This window comes from Oncorhynchus tshawytscha, linkage group LG08 (assembly GCF_018296145.1).
Source record: "Oncorhynchus tshawytscha isolate Ot180627B linkage group LG08, Otsh_v2.0, whole genome shotgun sequence".
Classification (NCBI taxonomy): Eukaryota; Metazoa; Chordata; class Actinopteri; order Salmoniformes; family Salmonidae; genus Oncorhynchus; species Oncorhynchus tshawytscha.
Window position 1 is genome coordinate 66,141,797 of NC_056436.1, and position 15,427 is coordinate 66,157,223.

The window sequence follows — 15,427 nt, forward strand, 5'->3', positions numbered from 1 at the left end:
TATTAGTCCGGCCCTACTCTGTTGTTTATGATTTTGCTGTCATGGAGGACTGATTGGGCTCATTGATTCAAGTTGAAAAATAAATGCTGCACTCATAGAATGTCATGCATTGAGTACTACTGAAGAAAAAAAAGCCCCACTTTTATTCCATAGGTTTGGATCCCCAGTTTGCAGTTGTTGCAAGAGCGCATTTTTCACTGGCTGTCCACTGGTTTCAAAAACAATGATTGATAGACAGGTTAAACTTCTTAAATTCAACCATTATTGGGTTCAAATACACATTTAGACTTGTGAACAGCCATCCACAACAACCACAATCTGTATATGGCTTCCACTAGATGTCAAAAGTCTAGGGTTCCAGTCGTGTTTCTTGAAAAATGAATGAGTAGTTGTAGTTTATCCAAAGTGTTCTCATCAGGAAAGGTAGGCTTTTGGCTCGCTTGAACGAGGGCGCGCTCTTCATTATTTTCCTTTCCTATTGAACACTGTTCTTTCCGTCTGAAATATTATCATTTATTTACATATTAGAGTACCTGAGTATTGAATAGAAACATTGGATGCAATCTATCACAGTGCCATCCGTTTTGTCACCAAAGCACCATATACTTCTGTCATGAGGTTGGCCTGGGGTAGGTTTATGACAGTCATAAATACCTCTTCCCCCTTTTTCCTCTCTCTACCCTACTGATGTTACATTTGCAAACCCTTTGGTTAGCATAGAGATTCTGGGAACATCAGAAGATGGGGGAAATAAACTATATTCTGCTAATCCGACCACTTGAACATATGCGGTGGTACTTAATGAATATGATGTCAGTTCGGTTGTCATCTGAGACATTCTCATCAATGATAAGATGACATAAACTCTACAGTGGAAAGCCTACACATCAGAGTTATCGGATTCACATGGAATTGTTGTTCAATTAAATGTTTGAATATGAAATTATTCGTGATGGGATGAAATGTGATTTTAGCTTCTAAAATGTGAGATTTGGGTTTTCATAAGATCGGGCTCTGTTAAATCAGTGGCCCGCCCCTGTGAAGGGACATGGGCTATAAAACTTTTCAAACACGCCCTCCTCTCCCTTCCTATATAAGCCCTTGACGACAATATAACCTCCTGTTCCGAGGACGTGAGGACGACGTTCCGATGTCAGAATGGTTCAGATAATAACTACAGAACGAAGCCAACATCAGCGTGAGCTTTGGTTGCGAATGGTATGAACTTTGAACTCTTATTCACTACAGAAGTGATACCTCCTAGCCATTGAGTTAGCAACAGCCGCTGCAAACGAGGGTTGGGAAGGAACAGACAGAGTATCCCGTCTACCACACAACGACTTTACTACAATGTATTCAATTTACCAGCAGAGACATTCTTCAAAGGACGAAGGACTCGATTGGGCAACACGGCCTTCCATCTACCACCAACCTACCGCATTTTCATTTTCCAAATGGGCGGTAGTTTAGAATGCATAAAATACTGTATTTACGATAGCACAGCTTCGCCCTTTGTTCCGCAGTCTTTCCGCTCTTTCACTCAAACCCAGCCCCTTTTCTTTTGTGTAACAAGCTGTCATATCTGTTCCGCCTGCTAGGGACGTTTTCCTTTATGACGTAATTCGTAATCAAGTTATGATTTAATTATGTGTATGTGTAATTCCGTGTGATTATTTAGGAAATAAATAATTAAACCGAATTTTGTATTGCTGGTTAAAGTTGTTAGCCAGGGTTCGTGCAGATAACCAAGAATTTACAACTTTCAGATGAGACTGAATTAAGTTGACGATTAATATTGACTGCTATTGATGTAAAATATTACTAGGTCTTTAAGAGTTTATTTGGAAGATAACAGCTCTATAAATATTATTTCATGGTGCCAGACTCTCTAGTTAAATGCATTTACATGATTAGCTCAATCAGATAATATTAATTACGGAGAAATTATTTTATAGAATAGCATGTCATATCACTTGATCCAGCATAGCCAAAGACACGACACTACCCACCACTGCGACCTGTATGCTCTCGCTGGCTGGCCCTCGCTTCATATTCTTCGCCAAACCCACTAGCTCCAGGTCATCTATAAGTCGTTGCTAGGTAAAGCCCTGCCTTATCTCAGCTCACTGGTCACCATAGCAGCACCCACCCGCAGCACGCGCTCCAGCAGGTATATTTCACTGGTCACCCCCAAATCCAATTCCTCCTTTGGCCGCCTTTCCGTCCAGTTCTCTGCTGCCAATGACTGGAACAAACTGCAAAAATCTCTGAAGCTGGAGACTCATATCTCCCTCACTAGCTTTAAGCACCAGCTGTCAGAGCAGCTCACAGATCACTGCACCTGTATATAGCCAAACTGTAAATAGCCCATCCAACTACCTCATCACCATATTGTTATTTATTTTAGCTCCTTTGCACCCCAGTATCTCTACTTGCACACTCATCTTCTGCACATCTATCACCCCAGTGTTTAATTTGTCATACTGTAATAATTTTGCCACTATTCCCTATTTATTGTCTCACCCCTTTATCCTACCTCATTTGCACACACTGTATATAGACTTTCTCTATTGTATTATTGACTGTATGTTTGTTTATTCCATGTGTAACTCTGTGTTGTTGTTTGTGTAGCACTGCTTTGCTTTATCTTGGCCAGGTCGCAGTTGTAAATGAGAACTTGTTCTCAACTAGCCTATCTGGTAAAATGAAGGTGTACTAAAAAATGTAAAAATTGTTTCACTTGTCTGGACGAAGTTTACCGGTAGCTTTTTGGATTCTTTGTATGCATGTTGAAGGAGTGGATTACTGAAATCAATGGCACCAACTAAACATACTTTTTTGGATATAAAGAAGGACTTTATCGAACAAAACGAACATTCATTGTGTAGCTGGGAACCTTGGGATTCCAAACAGAGGAAGATCTTCAAAGGTAAGTGATTTATTTTATCGCTATTTGTGATTTTTGTGAAGCCGCTGCTGGTTGAAAAAGTATTTTGATGTGGAGCGCTGTCCTCAGATAATCGCATGGTATGCTTTCACCATAAAGCCTTTTTGAAATCTGATGCAGTTGGATTAACAAGAAGTTAAGCTTTTAAATGATGTAAGACATTGTTAATGAATGTTTAATATAACGATTTTGTCATTTGAATTTGGAACTCTCCAATTTCACCGGATGTTGTCGGAATTATCCCGCTAGCGGGACACCTAGCCCAAACCTCTGCAATAGATTATCCTTAGCACTGAAATTACACAGAGAAATCATGGCACACCAACAGCAAGCCAGAGGGGGTACAGGGGTAGGACCAGTCTGCTGGAGAGGCTCTTCTGGATGTCAGAAGCCTGTAGAGGTGGGACCAATGGCTGAAGATGTGAGACTTTTGCTGGGAGTTGGGGCTGTGGTTGGATCATTGGCTGGAGTTGGACCATGGCTCTTCCTGGCCTGGGTTAAAGTCTAGTTCTGGTTCTGTTTCCTGTTCTTGGTACTGGTCTGGTCCATTGCTCTTGCTGCTCCCTGTTAGGAAAATCTCACAGGATAACTAGGAACTACTCTCCCCTCTGACCCCTCCGTCCTCCATCAGCACTGAGAACGACACCAGGATTCTCGAGAAGCACTGGGACCCTGGGAAGGTCACGTAGTTTCCCTCATCCCATCCTCTCCCATCTCTACCTGTCCCAGTGTTGAAACCACAGCCACAGCTGGGGCAAGGGCAGAGGGGTAGGAGGGGTGAAGGACTCAAAAGTTCAGAAGGGTGCAATAGTGACTCCTTGCTCTGCTGTCAGATGGGGCAAGGAGATGTCTTAAGTCTGGTTTCGAGTCCGTCTGCAGGTCTGGAGGTGTAAGGGAGGGTCCCTGTCGGATGTGCCGTGGAAGGAGTGGCGTGTCCTGGGGAGGGAAGTGTGTGTGTAGAACCCCCCTGCCTGCTTCTTCTCGGTGTCCTGACTCGGTTGGTGGTCAGCAGGTAGCAGGAGTACTTTGGGCGTCTGAGGAAAGGACTGCAGCTCACACTCAGCAGCTGTGTGGAACAGTGTGTGTGTGTGTGTGTGTGTGTGTGTGTGTGTGTGTGTGTGTGTGTGTGTGTGTGTGTGTGTGTGTGTGTGTGTGTGTGTTTGTTTGTTTGTTTGTTTCTGGTTTTACTGTCCTTGTGGCCACCAGAAGTCATCACAGGGATAGTAAAACAAGGAAAATGGGGACATTTCGCAGTCTTCTGGCAGGCTACTGGCCTGACACAGTACACATCAACATGTCAACTGAGGCTCAGGAAATGTGAATAATTATAATGTGGATTATAATTAATGGACAGTTTTGTAGTGGTTGATGCATTTTTCGTGAGGGAAAATCAAGTCTGAAATTTCAAAGTGGAAATTACAAACTTCAGAAGCCTTTTAAAACCTCAATACACTACAGTCGTGGCCAAAAGTTTTGAGAATGACACAAATATAAATGTTCACAAAGACTGATGTCAGCCCATTATTGCATAATCAATGCTTGGAGTTTGTCAGAATTTGTGAGTTTCTTTTGTCCACCCGCATCTTGAGGATTGACCACAAGTTCTCAATGGTATAAAGGTCTAGGGAGTTTCCTGGCCATGGACCTAAAATATTGATGTTTTGTTCCCCGAGCCACTTAGTTATCACTTTTGCCTGGAAAGGTGCTCCATCATGCTGGAAAAGGAATTGTTCGTCACCAAACTGTTCCTGGATGGTTGGGAGAAGTTGCTCTCGGAGGATGTGTTGGTTACCATTCTTTATTCATGGCTGTGTTCTTAGGCAAAATTGTGAGTGAGCCCACTCCCTTGGCTAAGAAGCAACCCCACACATGAATGGTCTCAGGATGCTTTACTGTTGGCATGACACAGGACTGATGGTAGCGCTCATCTTGTCTTCCCCGGACAAGCTTTTTTCCAGATGCCCAAAACAATCAGAAAGGGGATTCATCAGAGAAAATGACTTTACCCCAGTCCTCTCCAGTCCAATCCCTGTAGCTTTTGCAGAATAGCAGTCTGTCCCTGATGTTGGAGAGAAGTTCCTTTTTTCCCTTTGCTGCCCTTCTTGACACCAGGCCATCCTCCAAAAGTCTTTGCCTCACTGTGCGTGCAGATGCACTCACACCTGCCTGCTGCCATTCCTGAGCAAGCTCTGTACTGGTGGTGCCCCGATCCCGCAGCTGAATCAACTTTAGGAGACGGTCCTGGCCCTTGCTGGACATTCTTGGGAGCCCGGAAGCCTTCTTCACAACAATTGAACCGTTCTCCTTGAAGTTCTTGATGATCCGATAAATGGTTGATTTAGGTGCAATCTTACTGGCAGCAATACTCTTGCCTGTGAAGCCATTTTTGTGCAAAGCAATGGTGACGGCACATGTTTCATTGCAGGTAACCATATTTGACAGAGGAAGAACAATGATTCCAATCACCACCCTCCTTTTGGAGCTTCCAGTCTGTTATTCAAACTCTATCAGTATGACAGAATGATCTCCAGCCTGGTCCTCGTCAACACTCACAACTGTGTTAAACGAGAGAATCACTGACATGATGTCAGCTGGTCCTTTTGTGGCAGGGCTGAAATGCAGTGGAAATGTTTTATTGTGTGATTCAGTTCAAATTTCACTTCACCAATTTTGACAATTTTGTATATGTCCGTTACATGAAATCCAAATAAAAATACATTTAAATTACAGTTTGTAATGCAACAAAATAGGAAAAATGCTAAGGGGGGTGAATTTTTTTGTACATCCCTGTTAGTGAGCATTTTTCCTTTGCCAGTATAATCCATCCACCTGACAGGTGTGGCATATCAAGGAGCTGATCAAACAGCATGGTCATTACACAAGTGCACCTTCTGCTGTGGATAATAAAAGACCACTCTTAAATGTGCAGTTTTGTCACACAATACAGTGCTACAAATGTCTCAAGTTTTAAGGGAGCGTGCAATTGGCATAATGACTGCAGGAATGTCCACCAGAGCTGTTGCAAGATCATTTAACGTTAATAAGAGAATTTGGCAATACGTCCAACCGGCCTCACAACCGCAGACCATGTGTAATCATGCCAGCCCAGAACCTCCACATCTGGCTTGTTCACCTGCGGGATCGTCTGAGACCAGCCACCTGGACAGCTGATGAAACTGTGGGCTTGCACAAAGGAATAATTTTTACGAAGAACTGTCAGAAACCTGTCAGGTTTTGCCTTGACTTCAGTTCCGTGTCATAACCGACTTAAGTGGGCAAAAGCTCACATTTGATAGGCACTGGCATGCTGGAGAAGTGTGCTCTTCATGGATTACTCCCAGGTTAAACTGTACCAGGCAGATAGCAGACAGCGTGTATGGTGTCGTGTAGGAAAGAAGTTTGCTGATGTCAACACTGTGAACAGAGTGCCACATAGTGGAGGTGGGGTTATGGTATGGGCAGGCATAAGCTACAGACAACGAACACAATTGCATTTCATCAATGGCAATTTTTATGCACAGAGATACAGTGAGGATATCCTGAGGTCCATTGTCGTGCCATTCATCCGCCGCCATCACCTCATGTTTTAGCATTATATTGCACAGCCCCATGTCACAAGGATCTGTACAAAATTCCTGGAAGTTGAAAAAACTGCTTGATTAACTCTATGCTAAGGAGATGTGCTGCACATGAGGCAAAAGCTGATCCACACCCCTACCTTTTTTAAGGTATCTGTGACCAACAGATGCATATGTATTCTCAGTCATGTGATGTCCATGGATTAGGGCCTAATGAAATTATTTAAACTGAATGACTTTTAAATGAACTGTAACTCAGTCAATCTTGGTTTATGCTACCTGTCCATGCTAAAGCTGTGGGATGCAGTGAACCAAGTCTTAGGCCCATTTAATAGTATGTGGAGAGCCATGGTGGTCAGTCACCTCACAGTTTAGCCCAGACCACTCAGCTGATTTATGGAAGCTACTCACTTTCTTCTCTCTCTCTCTCTCTCTCTCACACACACACACACACACACACACACACACACACACACACACACACACACACACTATGGAAGGTAATAAGAAGCAGTGGACGGCTGCCAACATACCTCACAGGAAACTGGACTCCAATCCACAATCATAGTCTAACACAACTACCCTGAGTACACAGAGAGAGTGAGAGACGGGGAATTGAGACAGATAGGTTCATGTGTGAAAAGTAGAAGAGATGTATTTCACAGTTTGTTTAACTGAAGAGGGAGGCGAGAGAGAGAGCGAGAGATGCTTTCCTAATAAGAGTTATTTAGATGTTGGCACAGAGAAGAACTATTATAACTGAAAGCGTTTAATAGTTTGTGTTAATGCACCTGACTCACTACAGGCTAGAGAGCAGGTTCTGGAGGTAAGGCATAGCCAGGGCTGGGTAGGCTACCTTTAAATGTAATCTGTTACAGTTACTAGTTACCTGTCTAAAATTGGAATTGGAATTTTTGGATTACCTAAAGTCAGTAACGTAATCTGATTACTTTCAGCTACTTTTGGATTACTTCACCCATAAAACACATATGTTTGAGCCACTAAGCAGAGACACACTAGAACACATCACAAAACATTGTTGCAAAAAATGTATTTAAGCCCTGTATACCTGCCTCTAACATGCGTCCTTCATCCTTTGTCCATTTACACCTATAAAATCTGATCACAGTCACATCACAATGTGGTTTTGAATCATATACACCTGTCTAAAAATGCGGGCACAAACACAATGTGCAGAACAAAGGATACATGTTAAAACCAGGTATAAGTAAGGGCTTAAGTAACATAAGTAACTTAAGTAACACAGCAACGTGGATTGTGCTAAACACTTATCCACCGGTACAAAAAAGTATTAAAAAAGTGTATGCACTCAGGATAAGAGCATCTGCTAAATGACAACATGCAGAGTGTAATCACACATTTATTCCACCAAGTACTGTTTTAAGTTTAGCTAGGTGCAATAAACCCACATATCAGACATTGCATTGCAGTAGGCCTATTCTGAAGCTAGCCTACTCAGATGATTGAAGGCAGAAATTGCTGTTGTATCCCAGCAAGAGGACATGCGCTAGATGAGCATCAGACATCCTGTTTTGATGAAAAGGTGCTCAACTGGGACATTGGAGGGCAGTGTAGTCTTGTACTTCAGAAACAAGTTCTGGACTATAGGGAACGATTTCAAGGAGTCAAAAGACTTGTCTTTGTCTTCGAGGTACTTCCTCATCCTCTGCAGTGCCACTGGCCCTTGTTGTTGTACCTCTGAACACAACAGAATTGTCTTCTGACTCATCAGACTCATTCTGTGCTCCCTCACCACCTCTTCGGAGTGTGTGTTCTCCATAGAAGCTGTTTCTTGAACTAATGTGCTCCGCATCTCCTCTCTCTTTGCATGGTTGAGCCAAAACAGTCAAAACTTTGGCACGGTAGCAGTTGTCATTTTTGTTTCATGGGTACTTAGCATAGGTCCAAACCGGCGGTCTATAACCTCAATGACTGCAGTGAGGATGTGTGCATAGAATGTTGTAAGAGGTACAGTATTTTCTCTGAGAGCTTAGACTTCAAGTTTATGATTGTTGGGGAAAGCCAAGAAAACACTTCCTCTCCCTGAAGAAGATCAATAGAGAACGTGGCTGTAGGACTGTACTGTACTTCTTGAGAAAAGCAATCTCACAAGGATGTAGTTTGCTGCTCACACCTGGGTCTTCACAGATTTGCCCCAGCTGGTCATCTGTGAGGGCTATGAGTTTGGAGATGGCACGGTACTCTGAGCTCCATCTTGTCACACATGGCTCAGTTACTTTCTTGCTTGCAATGTCCTCTGTTGCCTCTGAAGCTAATGTGGACCTGTGTGCTTTGCTCCAAATGCTGGAATATTTTGACATTGCACTTCTGTACAATTTTCGTGATGGACCTTGGGATGCAGCTTTGTCCACCTCATTGGTGGAGATGAGGTTGAGGATGTGTTCAGTTCTTGCTCAACCTCCCCAAGAACAGCATCCACATCATCAAACCTCACTCCATCATCCGTCTCATCTTACTCCTCTTCATTTCCACTGAACTCCCAAAATGCCTTTACAAAGATCAATCAAAGCTTCAATTATCTGTCACTGTGGCCCTCACTTTGTGCTGAATGTTAAAGTCTGCATGTATTTCACTTAACTTGGCAGCAGTCACATCGTAGGTATGACGTCCTCTCAGTCTCGCACAAGTCAAAGCAGCTGACTTCCTCTACAAGGTGTCCTCCTCAATCCAGTGGCATGTCATGCCATAGAAACGTTGGTTATGGGCAGACCAGATGTCTGCTCTGGTGCAGACTGACTTTACGCTCTGGAGTTTGGTAGAGAGAGCTTTTTCATGGACTCAAATTCCTTTTCAATTTGTTGCATCAAAGTCTTTCCACACATGACCGTTCTCCCACCACTGATTCCTTCTACTAGCTTGTGGAATGAAGGCACCTCTACTAGTGAAATGGGCTGCACATCCTCTATGATGAAGTCAAATACCAGGTGATTAACCCGGCTTTGTGAGGTGTGTGGTCCTCCCGGTTGTAGTTTTTCTTGATTCAGTGGTGTACAAGATGTCCATTTTTGGCCATTTGTGACTCACAATCTGGATTCTGTCTTATGTAGCAACATTTTAATTTCTGTTTTTTACATTGGATAAAAGTAGAGACTGGTATATCATACACTGCATTTGAGGAAACAATGGGAAAGTAATTCTGCTTTTAAAGTTGATTAACCTGTAAACTCACTTTTGAGAAAACCGTCTTTCAATGTTTTGGTACTACTATTGGAGAGCCCTTCCTTGTCTACACCCATTCAGCATTGTTCACACCCTCTTAAGCCTTAGCCCCACATATCTCTTTAAAACTTCATTGGGATACGGGGCAGTATTTTCATGTCCGGATGAAAAGCATGCCCAAAGTAAACTGCCCATAAGCTAGGATATGCATATAATTGGTAGATTTAAATATAAAACTCTCTAAAGTTTCTAAAATGGTTAAAATTATGTCTGTGAGTATAGCAGAACTCATATGGCAGGCGATACCCCAAGGACAAACCATCCCCACAAAATAAATGTTCAGTTTACCACTGTTTTCAATGGCTAGTACTATAAGTATAAGCCCAAGGGCTTCCACTAGATGTCAACAGTCTTTAGAAAGAGTTTCAGGCTGTTTTTTGGAACAATCAACTAGAAATGTTTGTTTTTCTAGGCGGCTCCCATTTTGGCTGTAGTGTTTCCAAATGCGTGGAAGAAAGCGCGTTCTTTCTTATTCATCTCCGGTAATGAACATACTATTCTCCGTCTTAAATTGTATCGTTTATTTGCATATTAGGATACCTAAGGTTTGATTCTAAACGTTGTTTGACTTGTTTGGAAAAGTTTATTAGTAACATTTGGGATTAATTTTGTATGCATTTTGATGGAGGGAAACTGGATGGATTATTGACTGAAGCGCGCCAGCTAAACTGAGTTTTTATAGATATAAAGAAGGACATTATCGAACAAAAGGACCATTTGTGATGTAACTGGGACCTTTTGGAGTGCCAACAGAAGAAGATCATCAAAGGCAAAGCAATTCTTATATTGCTATTTCTGACTTTCGTGTCGAACCTGCCTGGTTGAAATATGTTTTTCATGTGTTGGTATGCGGGGCGCTGTCCTCAGATAATCGCATGGTTTGCTTTCGCCGTAAAGCCTTTTTGAAATCTGACATGGCGGCTGGATTAACAACAAGTTAAGCTTTATTTTGATGTATTACACTTGTGATTTTATGAAAGTTAAATATTTATAGTAATTTAATTTGAATTGGGCGCTCTGCAATTTCACCAGATGTTGTTGAGGTGTCCCGCTAGCGGCATGCCTTTCCCAAACAGGTTTAAGGGTTGATCCAACCGTTCTGTACTAACTTGCAAGCTACTTCCAGACATCTAAGAGAGAGAGAGAGAGAGAGAGAGAGAGAGAGAGAGAGAGAGAGAACAGCTCACTGAACATTACTCGCCCTATCGCTCTATCTGTGGTATCGTGTTCAAAGAGCACACTGTACGCTCTGCCAATATGTAGGGTTGTTCTCAAAGCTCTGACCTCACAACTATAGTCAAGCACCCAAGCTAACTGGCAAACATTGGCTAGCTACTTCCAAACACGATGAGAGAACACCCCACTCAGACGATTTTACTCACCCTAGCAGAGCTGGTTAGGCTTTTTTCATGTTATCTAGAATGTTGGTGATTGTAACTGTGCTGCTGGCAACAATTGAATTACACTTTGTTGGCGACATTTACTGACACCGGACATATTCAACTGGTGTTGAGCGTTCAAAAATACATCAGTTATTCTGTGCTCTGGCACACTAAGACGATAGTCTTTCGTTAAGAAATGTAGCTAGATAGCTAGCTAGGTAAACAATGAATCCAAACACATGACGTAACTTTAGGTAGCGAGCCAGCCAGGGAATGTTAGCTAGCTAGCTAACAGTACACTTTAACTTGAAATGAAAATACTTTGTAAAAATTTGTGGAGTCTTTTCATAAGACATGTAGCTAGCTAGCTAGCTAGCTAAACAATGGACCATAATCACAACTAAATACCCTGCATGAATCTACAGGTAGCTAACCATCATGTTCTATGGCTATAACTAGTCAAGCTAATGTGTCTGAGATACGAAGAATAAGATCATACACATAACGTTAGCAAGCGATCCAGCCAGCTAACGTTAGCTAGCTAACAGTACACTTGAAATGAAACCACGTTCAGTCAAAAAATTTTATGTATAATATCTGCAATTCTTAGCAGTATACATCATGGTTTGACGCGTCTCCTGTCTGATGCCATGCATGGTTGCCTTAGTTTGACGATGTATTCCAGACTGGTGTTTTCTCCATCTCCTTAGCTATCATACTCCATATTACTTTGAGTACTCCACTGATTTCAAAACTCGGTCCTCCAGAAAGTGGAGAGCATACACTTAACGTTAGCTTGCGAGCCAGCCAGTTTTACTACGCAATACATTTTTTTAAAGCCACGTTCCACACGATTACCTAAACATACTGACCAGCTCCAATAGACAGATGCGTGCTATATGGTAGACCAATCTAGACTCATCTCTCGGCATGTCCAGCTCACTCATTATCTCAGCCAATCATGGCTAGCCAGAAGGTTGCTCGCTTTTTCTGTGGCTAAACCAACTAGGCTCGTAATTTAACAATTTTATTCACATTTACAGATGGCATACAGGTTTGACAAAAAAACGCATTTTGTTCAAACAGCTTTCCTGTGAAGTCGTGACTTGCGACATACGCTTAGTTTCCTGAATCAGGTCACATTTTTAGATAGCTGTGCATCTCTGCACTCCTCTATGTCATCTGGCTGCCTTTTCCTGCTCAGGATCTTCCATTGATTGTTATTAACTCTCTGAAAAAACCCAAAATGTTATTACTAAACTACAGTTTAAGTAAAATAACAGTAGAGTGAGCACTTCGTTATTGTTTCAATTAAGGATTGTAGTTTTACCAAACTTTTGTCCACCCTTTTGAAACATGTATTTCACTATCTATAGCCTGCCCCTGTCTGATAAACCCAGGGCTGGGGTTGGAACATGTTACCACTCACACGTGGACAAAGCTATCGATGCAAGGATGTCTATGGTGGTTTATATTTTTTGTCTAGAAATAATGAATTATAAAAAATAGAAACACTATGGACTAATACAGTATTATACTTTGAGTTGTGATTGAATAATACAGGCATTTATTTGGGTTGAAAAAACAATTGAACAGCATAAAAACTGCATTGTGGCTTTATTGATTTGTGTAGCATGTTGCACTGAAACCATAGCTAGCTAGTTAACTAAGTTAGCAACAACCCTGACAGTGAGCATCTTCTTATGTTGGGGTACAGAGTGCAAATAGCTTTTAAAACGTTTTTTTTTAAACTTTTGATTTAGCTAGCTAGGCTATGTAGTCCAGTGAATCTCACCCAACTATCTACAACTGATTCATTTAGTTAAAATAGTTTTAGTTATCGAAATTGTTAACAAATTAGCACAATAGCATACTTGCTATTATATCTTGCTAACTATAGTAGCTACTGTAGCAACCAGTGAGCAGCATACCACATAGTGTAGGAGAGCAACCCCCAATCCCCTTCGGACGCAGCAGGTGCACAATGCGGCCGTGTCTAACGGGGACTTCAGGGAACAGCAGAGGGAGCACCCCACTATCCACGTCGAAGGGACAGCAGTGGTGAAGGCAGAACGTTTTAAGTTCCTCAGCGTACACATCACAGACAAACTGAAATGGTACACTTACACAGACAGTGTGGTGATGAAGGCAAAACAGTGCCTCTTCAACATCAAGAGGCTGAAGAAATGTGGCTTGTCACCCAAAACCCTGACAAACTTTTACAGATGCACAATCAGGAGCATCCTGTCGGGCTGAATCACAGCCTGATACGGCAACTGCACCGCCCTCATCCGCAAGACTCTCCAGAGGGTGGTACGGTTTGCACAACACATTAGGTGTAGGTGTAATGGAGGGCAAACTACCTGCCCTCTATGACACCTACAGCACCCGATGTCACAGGAAAGGCAAAAAAGATCATCACGGACATCAACCACCCGAGCCACTGCCTGTTCACACTGCTACCATCCAGAAGGCGAGGTTAGTACAGGTGCATCAAAGTTGGGACAGAGAGATTGAAAACAGCTTCTATCTCAAGGCCATCAGACTGCTAAACAGCAATCACTAACTCAGAGAGGCTGCTGCCTACATTTTCACCCAATGGCCACTTTAATAAATTGATCACTCGTCACTTTACGCAATGCACTCTAAATAATGCTAGTTTAATAATGTTTACATATCTTACATGACTCATATCACATGTATATACTGTATTTTATACCATCAATTGCACCTTGCCTATGCCTGCCACTCAGCCATCACTCATCCATATACTTACATGTACATATTCTCATTCACCCCTTTAGATTTGTGTTTATTAGGTAGTTGTTGGGGAACTGTTAGATTACTTGTTAGATATTACTGCACTGTCGTAACTAGAAGCACAAGTATTCCGCTACACTCATATTAACATCTGTTAACCATGTGTATGTGACAAATCAAATTTGATTTGATTTGAAAGAGTTGACAAGCAAATTAGCCAACTAAACAAGCTAGCTAGCTAGAAATCTGATTAACTAGCTAGCTTGTACTCTCTGAAATATCCAGCCTATGCTGGAACATTGGTAACATTATGAAGACAATCTGTCTGTCTCCAGAAACTAGCTAGCTCAGCAAGCTAATGCGCCACACCTGCCAATCGTCATCCTTACCTCCAAGTGTTTCTTCAGGTTCGAAGTGGAGTCTCTGTATGTCGACAGCAGCTTTACCGTTGGCAAACATAGTTCCCATTGAACTGTTATATTCCTGTCCTTTTCTTCTTTGAACCCAAATTGGTCTTTGGAACGCCATCTAAGAAATGCACTGCGTTGGCACGCCATTCATTTTTCTTTCGTGACCGTGTATGTTGCTCAGGCGGAATGATCAAAGTTAATGACTGACAATAATATGAAAGCTAATTAAGGAAACAGGCAATTGTTTCATGGGCATTTTTTTCCTGCAAACAAACCTTCTAAATTTGAAAGTAATCCTAGAAGTAATTATCTACTTTTCAAAGGTATTGGTAATCTGATTACAATATTTTTACTGGTAACGTAACAGATTACAGTTCAAGTGTTTTTGTAATACATTACATGTAATCTGTTACTCCCCAACTCTGGCCATAGCCACCTACACACGTATCTCATGATTAGCTGTAGACCACACTAAATTTACCATAAGAGTTTTTATCTATATTTTTCATAGCTGTCTATCTACCACCACAAACTGATGCTGACGCTAAGACGGCACTCAACGAGCTGTATAAGGCCATAAGCAAACAAGAAAATACTCATCCAGAGGTGGCGCTCCTAGTGGCCTGGGACTTTAATGCAGGGTAACTCCAGACCACCTTTACTCCACACACAGAGACACGTATAAAGCTCTCCCTCGCGTTCCATTTGCCAAATCTGACCATAACCCTGTCCCCCCGATTCCTGCTTACAAGCAAAAACTAAAGCAGGAAGTACCAGTGACTCGCTCAATAAGGAAGTGGTCAGATGATGCAGATGCTAAGCTACAGGACTGTTTTGCTAGCACAGACTGGAATATGTTTCAGGATTCTTCCAATAGCATTGAAGAGAACACCACATCAGCCACTGGCTTCATCAATAAGTGCATCGATGACTTTGTCCCCACAGTGACTGTACGTACTGCACATACCCCAACCAGAAACCATGGATTACAGGCAACATCCACACTGAGCTAAAGGGTAAAGCTGTCGCTTTCGAGGAGCGGGACTCTAACCTGGAAGCTTATAAGAAATCCCGCTCTGCCCTCTGACA